The sequence below is a fragment of the Mobula birostris genome, chromosome 14 (genome assembly GCF_030028105.1).
Source record: "Mobula birostris isolate sMobBir1 chromosome 14, sMobBir1.hap1, whole genome shotgun sequence".
NCBI lineage: Eukaryota > Metazoa > Chordata > Chondrichthyes > Myliobatiformes > Myliobatidae > Mobula > Mobula birostris.
Window position 1 is genome coordinate 41,220,338 of NC_092383.1, and position 11,358 is coordinate 41,231,695.

Consider the following 11,358-nt stretch of genomic DNA (forward strand, 5'->3'; position numbering starts at 1 on the left):
AGGGTGATGGCATCTGCCATAGTTTTACCAGCAGCAGCTTACAGTTGGTCAAGGTTATTTGGAAGGCTGGAGTTGATGTGTGCCTCTCAAAGCACTTCATGGGGATGGGTGTCAGATCTACTGGGTGGTAGTCATTAAAGCACGTTATCTTGTTTCTCTAAATTACTGGGATGATTGTTGTCTTCTTAAAGGAGGAGCGAATCACAGAGTGAAGCAATGAGAGTTTAAAAATAATCCTACCAGTTGTTCTACACGGCTAGAGACACTATCTGGGCCAGGGTCTTTCCATGGGTTCACTCTCAGAGGACTGATCTTATGTCCACACAGTGATTGTGGGTTCAGTAGACTGGAGCCTATCGGGGTGGGTAGTGTCATGCCTATTTCCTTCTGTTAAAGCATGCATAGAATGCATGAGGCTCATTGGGAAGGGATGTGCTGGTGTTGGCAATGTTGTCTGACTTTGTTTTGTAACCTGTTACATAACGTAAGCACTGGCACAACTGATAAATGGTCTGGGACTCAATTTTGGACTGGTGCTAGCTCTTAGCATCTCTGATACCTTTACAAAATTTGTATCTTCCTCGTGGGTTGGGTGAATAAGTAGTGGCTGCTGTTAGATTCTGGTATTTTTAATCCAAGATTCTTTCAGAAGTCAGGAAACAAGCACAAAACTTGTTGCTTCATGATCATTTAAGTAAGAGTTGATAGAACAAAGGAAAGTTGGACAGACAGCGATAGAGGTCTACTCAGCAAAGAGAGAGACAAAGGAACTGAGAAAAGAAGATGGTGCCGCCTTATGGTAAGATATTTTTATATCAATAGATCTCTATTTCCTGAGGAGATGGAGGTCCTTTAACATCTGCCGGACGATGCTGAGGATGTTCTACGCGTCTGTGGTGGCCAGTGCTATCATGTTTGCTGTTGTGTGCTGGGGCAGCAGGCTGAGGGTAGCAGACACCAACAGAATCAACAAACTCATTCGTAAGGTCAGTGATGTTGTGGGGATGGAACTGGACCCTCTCACGGTGGTGTCTGAAAAGAGAATGCTGTCTAAGTTGCATGCCACCTTGGACAATTTTTCCCATCCACTACATAATGTACTGGGTGGGCACAGGAGTACATTTAGCCAGAGACTCATTCCACCGAGATGCAATACAGAGCGTCATAGGAAGTCATTCCTGCCTGTGGCCATCAAATTTTACAACTCTTCCCTTGGAGGGTCAGACACCCTGAGCCAATAGGCTGGTCCGGGACTTATTTCCTGGCATAATACTCATATTACTATTTAACTATTTATGGTTTTATTACTATTTATTATTTATGGTGCAACTGTAACGAAAACCATTTTCCCCCAGGATCAATAAAGTATGACTATGACTATATTACAACCACCAGGAAACATAGTAAGCAGTTACTTATATAAAATACAAGCAGATGATCAATTGTTAAACTGCAAAGAAAATATTAATTAAACAGTCTAATCTAAGAATTAAACAGTTGGATCCAACATTGCTCATGTACTAACTTACTTTCATTATTCCATCATATTGACTTCATTGGAACCTGATATGAAGTGGAGGAGACAACTAGTTGGTCAGTGCCAAAATTATTTCTTATCCTCCACCCTAATGTTTAAAAGATGGAGGAAAATATTAGATGTGGTTAGACAACTAGATAGTCAGGGTGCACAATTTGTGGAGAATTAAGAAACATAATTATCAGGTATTGTCAAAACTTGAGAACAAGCTTTCCTGTGTCAGACAGTGCAGTGGCAGTTCATTTTGCACCACTTACTGTATTTCACAAACTTTCTGAATTAATATCAAAATAAGAGTGGAACAGGAGGTCAAGGCAATCAAACTGAACTCATAGTGTTGGAGCTGAAAATGCTGAGTTGTCTGATCGGAAGAGAAGCATAAAAATTGACCAATCCCCTGGGTTGAAATGGATCTATCCCAAGTTGCTATGGGAAGCTAGGGTGGAGATAGCTGGATACTGTTGCATCTATATTAGTCACAGGTCAGTTGCTGGAAGATTGGAGGATAACTAACATTTTCCTTTGTTTAAGAAGGGTAGCTCTGATAGGCGATGTCAGTTAGTCTTATGTCAGTGGTAGAGAAATTACAAGAGAAAATTCTAAGGCATAGGAAATTTGAAAAAGGCAGGGATTGATCAAAAATAGTCAGCATGGATTTGTGTGGATAGATTCTATCCCACTAATTTGACAGAGCTTTCGTGGAGGTGACAACTAAGAAGACTGATGAAGATAGGGTACTAGACATTGTCTATAGAGCCATTAAGGCATTTGACAAGGTCCTGCATGGTAGGCTGGTCCAGAAGATAAAGGCACATGGGATCCAAGGTGAGCAGGTTGACTAGAACCAAAATTGACTTGGTGATAGGAGCCATGGGAGCCGGTGGTTGAAGGGATTGAAAGCCTGTGACCAGCGGTGTACCACAGTGATCAGTGCTGTTGTTTGTTGATTCTGATTAATTGGATCATTGTTGAATTGGGGGAGCCACTTTATTGGGACAAATCTTAAAGAACAAAAACTAATCCAGGAAATAGCTGGGATTCCTTTCATTTATTTGGGACACTCTGCCACTTAATTGTTCTCAAACAATTTCTAACTAGAGTCAGTCATGTGCACTACACTGTGCTTAAGGCGAATAGTTTTTAAATAGCATCAGTTGGATGTGCTTGCGTTCAAACAGCAGTAATTTTTGTCACTGGTAGTTGGAGAGAGTAAGCAGTAAGACAATTCAGAACTGTTTTGCTCAATGCAGTTTCAAACATTCAGGCTTGGAGATGCCAGAAATGGCTGGAGTGACTACATATAATTGTAGGTAACAACAATCATCTTAAATGTTACAATGAAAATGAAGATTTGGAGGATGCAATCATTGAAAGCATTGTTTGAAGGTAGCCCATTATCTGCACTAGGTGCTTGCACTAATTTTGTTCATTTACAGTCAATGAGAAGAACACTGAAGGAATTGCTTCTTTGATAAATATTATGAACTAATCACAGTTTTGTAGTACTGTAGTGGTATAGGTAGTGTTCCAATTTGTTCTGTATTTTATTTAAATATGTAATTTATTACCTTTTTAACTACTTCCAAGAAACTTCAGCTAATTGGATCAGCCACATAATTGGACCAAAATGTACTAGCCCCAATGAGTCTCAATTAACCGGAATTGCGCGTGCGCGCGCATGTGTGTGTGTGTGTGTGTGTGTGTGTGTGTGTGTGTGTGTGTGTGTGTGTGTGTGTGTGTGTGTGTGTGTGTGTTGTACATGGTGAGAAATATTTTCTAACCTACAACAGGGTATAGATCAGATGCAAAGTTAAGTGGACTGTTGGCACATGATGTAAAATGAAGCATTTTGGGATGTCTAACTGGGTTTAGATACATACACCAAATGGTAGGACACTGAGAACTGTTGATGAACTGAGACCTGGGGTGCAAGTCCATAGCTCTCTAAAAGTGGAAACATATGTCAATATGGTGGTGAAGAATTCATATGAAATGCCGTTTGCAGATTTAATGATCCTACATCCTACATATGCATCCTTGCTGTTTATATAGATCACAAGCACTGGTTGCCATGGTATATCTCTGGTCCCAGACTTCCAGTCAAAATGCAGAAGTTGGCATGCAATTGGTAGTTGGTTTATTATTGTCACCTGTACCCAGGTACAGTGAAAAGCTTTGTTTGTCTGTGATGCAGACAAATTATTCCATGCATTGGGAGTACAATAGCAGTGTGCAGAACATTGCAGTTATAGAGAAAGTGCAGTGCAGCTAAACTGATAAGGAGTAGGGCCACGACAAGGTAAAGTGAGGCATCCAGAGTTCACCAACAGCAGAATAGAAACTGTCTTTGATCCTGCAGGGACACGTCCTCAAGCTGTTGTATCTTCTGCACAATACGATGAGGAGAGAAGAGAGGATGGCTGGGGTAGCTGGGTTGGCTCTTGATTTCTCAAGAGAGCAGGACAAAGTCAATGGAGGGATTATTGTACATAGAAACATAGAAAACCTACTTCACAATACAGGCCCTTCGGCTCACAAAACCGTGCCAAACATGTCCCTACCTTAAAAATGGCCTAGGGTTACCCATAGCCCTGTATTTTTCTGAGCTCCATGTACCTATCCAGGAGTCTCTTAAAAGACCCTATCGTATCCGCCTCCACCACTGTCGCCGGCAGCCCATTCCACACACTCACCACTGTCTGCGTAAAAAACTTCCCCCGACATCCCTGTACCTACTTCCAAGCACCTTAAAACTGTGCCCTCTCATGTTAGCCATTTCAGCCCTGGGAAAAAGCCTCTGACTATCCACACAATCAATGCCTCTCATCATCTTATACAGCTCTATCAGGTCACCTCTCATCCTCGTCTCTCCAAGGAGAAAAGGCCAAGTTCACTCAACCTATTCTCATTAGGCATGCTCCCGAATCCCGGCAATATCCTTGTAAATCTCCTCTGCACCTTTTCTATGGTTTCCACGTCCTTCCGATAGTGAGACAATCAGAATTGAGCACAGTACTCCAAGTGGGGTCTGACCAGGGTCCTATATAGTTGTAACATTACCTCTCTGCTCCTAAACTCAATCCCACAGGTGATGAAGGCCAATGCACCGTATGCCTTCTTAACCACAGAGTCAACCTGCGCAGCAGCTTTGAGTGTCCTATGGACTCGGACCCCAAGATCTCTCTGGTCCCCCACACTGCCAGGAGTCTTACCATTAATACTGTATTCTGCCGTCATATTGTGTGCAGATCTGATTGCCACACCAAAGGAAAAATGTTGTTGTGCTGGAGAGAATGCAAAGGAGTTTCACCAGAATTTTGCCTGGACTGGAGAACTTCAATTATGGAGAGAAATTTGATAAGCTGAGTTAGTTTCCTTGGAGCAAAGGAGGTTGAGGGCTGAGCTGACAGAAGCATAGAAAAGGTAGATAAGGCAAATAGTCAACATTTATATGTCAAAGAAGAGGGCATAAGTTTAGGATGAGGGAGATTTAAAGAGCATAGTCTTTTATGCTCAGAGTATTTGATACCTAGAGCACGTTGCCAAGTGGAAGTGGTAGAATCAGATACAAACGCTACACTTCAGAAACATTTAGACAGGCACTTGGATAGACAGGGCACAGAAAGATACAGACAGAATGGGGGCAAACAGGATTGGTGTAGCCAGGCAGAAGTGTCTACATGGACACGGTGTTCTGAAGGGTATATTTTTACACTGTGAAACTCCATGATTCTATTAGGGTTGAACTGCCAATGTAGCAATGGGACAAAGTGGGAATTGGGAATACATTCTAGGGAAGCAGAAGGATGGGGACGGATGAGTGGAGCATTCAATCAACTCATGCATGGTTCGAATGATGCAATAGAATTAATAATAAATTACGAGAGCATAAAATCTGAGAATAGAAATTGACAGCAATTTAAGATGCTGTATCCAAACTGCTCCATGCTTGGTGACAAGCACGTGAATATTGCAGAGAGGATAGCTTTGGTGCAAGATAATTTATAGAGACTGAATAAATCAAATCCCATTTTCATTAGATGGAATTCTTGGACTTCTATCAGTGTTTTGCAAATCACCTTCTCCAATTACATTCACTGTTCCATGAAGTAATAAAGCAAAGGCCCTCGCTACCTCCAGATGTCCGTTGGCTGGTCTTTTACAGCTGCTCCCAGTCTATGTCATGAGATCCACAGAGGAGGGCAAGCACTATGCTTCCTTCCCTCCTCTGCTCATGTAGGACTATTCTGATCCCGACAGAAACTCGCCCAGTATTCCAATCTACTGAAGCCAATGGCTCTCACCCAATACATTTGCACTCTAACAGCTGTGGGAAAGGCAGAGAGATTGATATAAAAATACTGCAGCACCTGAATAAAAGTAATTCTACTCAATAATCAATGTGATATTCCATTGAATAGTCATACAACAGCAAGTCTTGCAATTTCTGCAGAAATAATTGCACCTAATCATCTGAGAATTTCCGCTGAAATTAAAAATACACTTTCTTGAAAGTGGAATATGTCTCTGTGCCAATCCAGGGAACATTTCATCCTGTCTCATCACCTGATAAAGACACAGTGAGAATTAAATATCTTTGGTTGCCAGTTCTGGTTTTGTACAGATAAAGCATTGCTCTTTGAAGCTGTTCAGCAATGAAGGTTGACCGGACTGGCACAATGCACTAAAATAAATCAAAATGATTTACAAGGTATGAAGGTATTTATTTACTTGGCTTTCCTCCAGTTCTTCAGTATTTGCAAATCTATAAACTTCTGTTTTAAATGAAAACTTCCAGTAATGTGCCTCAAGGAACAGTTTGCTTGTCATTTACATTTGAAAGGTGTCGATCAAATTGTAGCATTACAGTAACAGCATGCTCTTACTGAGAGCGCTGGAACCTGATGCAAGCCTTTGAATGTTGCTGAATACCCATCCTTAACCAGGGACTCGTAGACCTCCAAGGCCACGGTCAGGAGGTCAGAGGCACAGGCACAGGAGGCAGCCTGTCCTGGGGCTAGAAGGCATCTGTGAGCGTGTGTTGGGGGGGGTGCTCGGAAGGGGCTTGTTATGTTGTTGTTGCTTCTTGTATGTTGTTCTGCTAAATATTATGGGCATACTATGTTGACGCCGGAATGCATGCTGACTCTTGCAGGCTTCACCCTACCCATCCCCAGATTGGGTTGGTTGTTAACACAAATGACACATTTCACTCTATGTCTCAATATAGATGTGATTAATAAATCTAATTTAATCTACAGATTCACAGGCACCCCATAAGCAGCTGGTCCTGGCAGAAGGGCAAGACTTCATCTTCTGATCCTCATCCTTTCATGTTCTGTCTTTATTCCACTCACACCCATTCTGTTGTCTTCGTATGACATTCTTTGCACTTGACTCATATCATAAAGGATAATATTACCTTCTTTTCATTCAAATATTAAGAAAACTATTCCGAAGTTGTACACGGCTGTCTTCATTCTACATCTGTGCTTGATTTTGGCTGTTGTTATTTTAATTTCTGGCCTTACAAATGTCCACTTTTGTGGGTTTGCTCAATATGTTTATTTTCTCTTGATCTTTCTGTTTGAGGAATGTCTCCTGATTGAATCATTTAATGTTCTGAATAATACTCTGCCAAAGTGTAAGCCATACGATTAAACAAACAAGTGGTCAAAGCTTCAAACACTATAACCAATGACACATGAACTAAACCTAAGATTGGATAAAGATCCTGCTCTTCCTTCCCATTAGGTGCTGCGCTTTGACAACAGAAAACGAGGACAAACTGAACGGAAATTTTCTTGCCCTTGCTTGGGTAACAGATGGACTGATCACCATTTGTAGAATACAATGGTTTTTCATGCCTTGTTTCTTCTTATAAATCTGCAACCGTGATGGACAGAATGTGAGACTAGAAATAAATGTGAGGTTCTCAGCACTCATTGCGTTATCAAGGGTATTTAAAGCAACAACTGGGGAAGGCACAGGTGTAGTAATAACATCAGTGAATCTTTCCCTTTAACAGGGCAAGGAACACTCCTGTGCCCTCTCTTAAAGAACTCCAATCGGCCACCCTTCCTTCATCAAGCAGGAGCCGAGCTGGAAGATCCCACTTCTTCTGGCTAATGAAGCAAAGCAGTCTCCCAAACCACTTCATGTCTCACCAATACATCGGAGGCTATACCAGGAGCACTGGACACAGTATATGACCCCAACAGACTCACAGGTGAAGTGTTCCCTCACCTGGAAGGACTAAAGTTATCATATTAACTTTTAATAAACTTTTAGAACATTTTACAGAGCGTGGAATAAAGACTGGAATGTTTATGAGTTTAAGATGGAAACTGAAACATCACAAACCTTAAATCATAAGAAAAAAGTATTTTTTATTATTTTAAACATGACATTTTGAAAGCTTTGTCTAAGGGAATGACAAGCCAGGTAGTAAAGCTGGTTTCTTCAAGTCAGTTTGCTTTCAAAATGTCATGTTTAAAGTACTAAAAAACACTTCACCTGTGAGTCTGTTGGGGTCATATACTGTGTCCAGTGCTCCTGGTGTAGCCTCCAGTGTATTGGTGAGACGTGAAGCAGATTGGGAGACTGCTTTGCTTCATCAGCTAGAAGAAGTGGGATCTTCCAGTGGCCACCCATTTTACTTCTACTTCCCATTCCCATTTCAATCTGTCTATCCATGGTCTCCTACTGTTGTGATGAGGCCACACTCAGGTTGGAGGAACAACGCCTTATATTCCACCTAAGTAGCCTCCAACCTGATGGCATGAACATCAATTTCTTGAACTTCCGGTGAGGCCCCCACCCTCACCTTCACCATTCCCCATCCTCTTTTCCCTCTCTCACCTTATCTCCTTGCCTGTCCATCACCTTCCTTTGGTGCCCCTCCCCCATTTTCTTTCTTCCATGGCCTTCTGACCTCTCCTATTAGACTTCCCCTTCTCCAGCCCTGTAACTCTTTCACCAATCAACTTCCCAGTCCTTTACTTCACCCCTCCCCCTCCCGGTTTCTCCTATCACCTTGTGTTTCTTCCTCCCTTCCCCCCACCTTTTAAATCTACCCCTCATCTTCTGTTCTTCAGTCCTGCTGAAGGGTCTCGGCCCGAAATATCAACTCTACTCTTTTCCATAGATGCTGCCTGGCCTGCTGAATTCCTCCAGCATTTTGTGTATGTTGTTAATGTGATAAACTTGCTTTTCTGGTCACATAACTAAAGCCAAGCTATTGCTTTTCATTAAGGAGCTGTAGATTGTCACCAGATAAACCATTGTTTGGTTCCTGGTTGCCAAATGGAGGACTACCTCATCCATTCTGTTATCTCTATCAGGTCAGCCCTGAAAGAGCAGCACCCATATTACCACGGCAAAATCAGTGTGGAAATTCTCAGAGGTCTTCAGAATCCTTTTCACAGACAATCCCTCACCAACAGGAGCTGCAGAATGTCCCTAAGGTCTGGATTGCCCAGAAGACCATCATAATTAATAGCCAGGAAGATTTTTTTTGTTTTTTTTTGCCAGAACACACCAACCAGAACACAAGAAAATGCCAAGGCAACACACACAAAATGCTGGAGGAACTCAGCAGGCCAGGCAGCATCAGTGGAAAAGAGTAAATAGTCGACATTTTGGGCTGAACCCTTCACATTTTGTGTGTGAGTTGATTTATTTCAAGCACCTGTAGATTTTCTCATGTTTGTGAAGAATATGCCAGGCAATTTCAGAGGCCACATATTCATAGCCAAGGAAGGAGACAGATCCATTTGCTGTAACCGCAAGTATCTCATCATCTCGCCAAAAGGAAGGTCAGCACTGGAGACTTTTTAGAACAGAGAACATGGAATAATATTGTATAAGGTGGGGTCCTTCGCCAACAATGTTAGCGTGAATTAATTAAGCAAATGATTCCTAAATCCATCCTCCTTGCGCATGGACAATATATCCCTCCATTCTCCCTCTACATCATCCATATCCCTCCAATCACCTGGCACGTGGTCTATGCCCCTCCATTCTCCTGGACATGGTCCATATCCCTCCATTCTCCTTGCACATCATCCATATCCATCCATTCTCCGTGCACATGGTCCATATCTATCCATTGCCCCTGCATGTGGTCCATATCCCTCCATTCTCCTGGCACATGGTCCATATTCCTCCATTCTCCCTGTACATGGTATATAGCCCTCTATTCTTCCTGTACATGCTATATATCCCTCTATTCTCCCTGCCCATCATCCACATCCCTCCATTCTCCTTTCACATGGTCCATATCTCTCCATTCTCCTGTCACCTGGTCCATAGCCCTCTATTCTCCCTATATGTGGTCAATATCCCTCCATTCTCCCTGCACATCATCCATATCCATCCATTCTCTGTTCACATGGTTCATATCCATCCATTCTCCCAACACATGGTCCATATACCTCCATTCTCCCTGCACATCATCCACATCCCTCCATTCTCCCGGCACATTATCTATAACCCTCTATAGTCTTGGTACATGGTCCATATCCCTGTATTCTCCCTGCAAACCAACCATATCCCTCCATTCGCCTGGCACATGGTCCATAATGTTCCATTTTCCCTGAATATTGTTCATATCCCTGCATTTTCCCTGTAAATCATCCATGTCCCTCAATTCTCCTGGCACATAGTCCATAACCCTCCATCCTCCTGGCACATGGTCCATATCCCTCCATTCTCCCTGGATATCATGTATATCCCTCCATTCTCCCTAACACATGGTCCGTATCCCTCCTTTATCCCTGCACAGGTCTGCATCACTCCATTCTCCTGGCATAAGGTCCATATCCCTCCATTCCTCCTGCACATGGTTGATAACCCTCCATTCTCCTTGTTCATTGTCCATATCTCTCCATTCTCCATGCACATGGTCCATATCCCTCCATTCTCCCTACACATGGACAATATCCCTCCATTCTCCCTGTGCATTATCTATATCCCTCCTTTGTCATGGTCCCAACCGTTAATTCTTCTTATTATTCTAATTCCCTTTACCCCATGTTCTCCTGGGCTCCTTGATTGTGGCCCCGATTCTCTTCTAAACCTGCTGCATAATAACCCCGGCTTTGCACCCACCCGTTGCCAGACCATTGCTTCAGCTAATGCGGTAATTCACATTCCCAGCCGCTTAGAATAGTGATTCTAAGTTTTACTTCAGTACCGAGATTTACCTGTATAACTCTGTCTCTCCATGTCAAGATAAGTATTCTAAGTTTATTTCAGTACCGAGGTTTACCTGTGTAACTCCATCTCTCTGTGTTAAGAAAAGTGTTATCTGCCGCTTGCCTTTCTACGCTTTGTGTCAAGATAAGTTTTTCCCACCATCTGTCTCCTGTTTGCCATTCAGATCCAGCAACGTCCTCTGTCAAGAAAAGTTTTGCTTGCCTCCTGCTCCTCCGTTCACCTGTGCTATTTGCTTGTGTTAATTCTGTCTCTCAACCGCTTAGAACTGTGTATTCTATGTTATGTTTCTACGCTGTTTGCCTGTGTTAACCCTGTCTCTCGGCCACTTAGAATTGTGTATTCTAAGGTCTGTTCCCGCGCTGTTTGCCTGTGGTAACTCTGCCTCTCGACTGCTTAGCATTGTGTATTCTAAGTTCTGTTCCCGTGCTGTTTTCCGGTGTTAACCCTGTTTATCGACTGCTAAGAATTATGTATTCCAAGTTCTGTTTCAGCGCTGTTTGCCTGTGTTAACTCTGTCTCTCCATGTTAGTGCCGCCTGTCTTCCTGTTTATCCTTCCGCCCGCTGTTCTCCTCAAGCCACACTCGCACCCTGGTCTGCATTC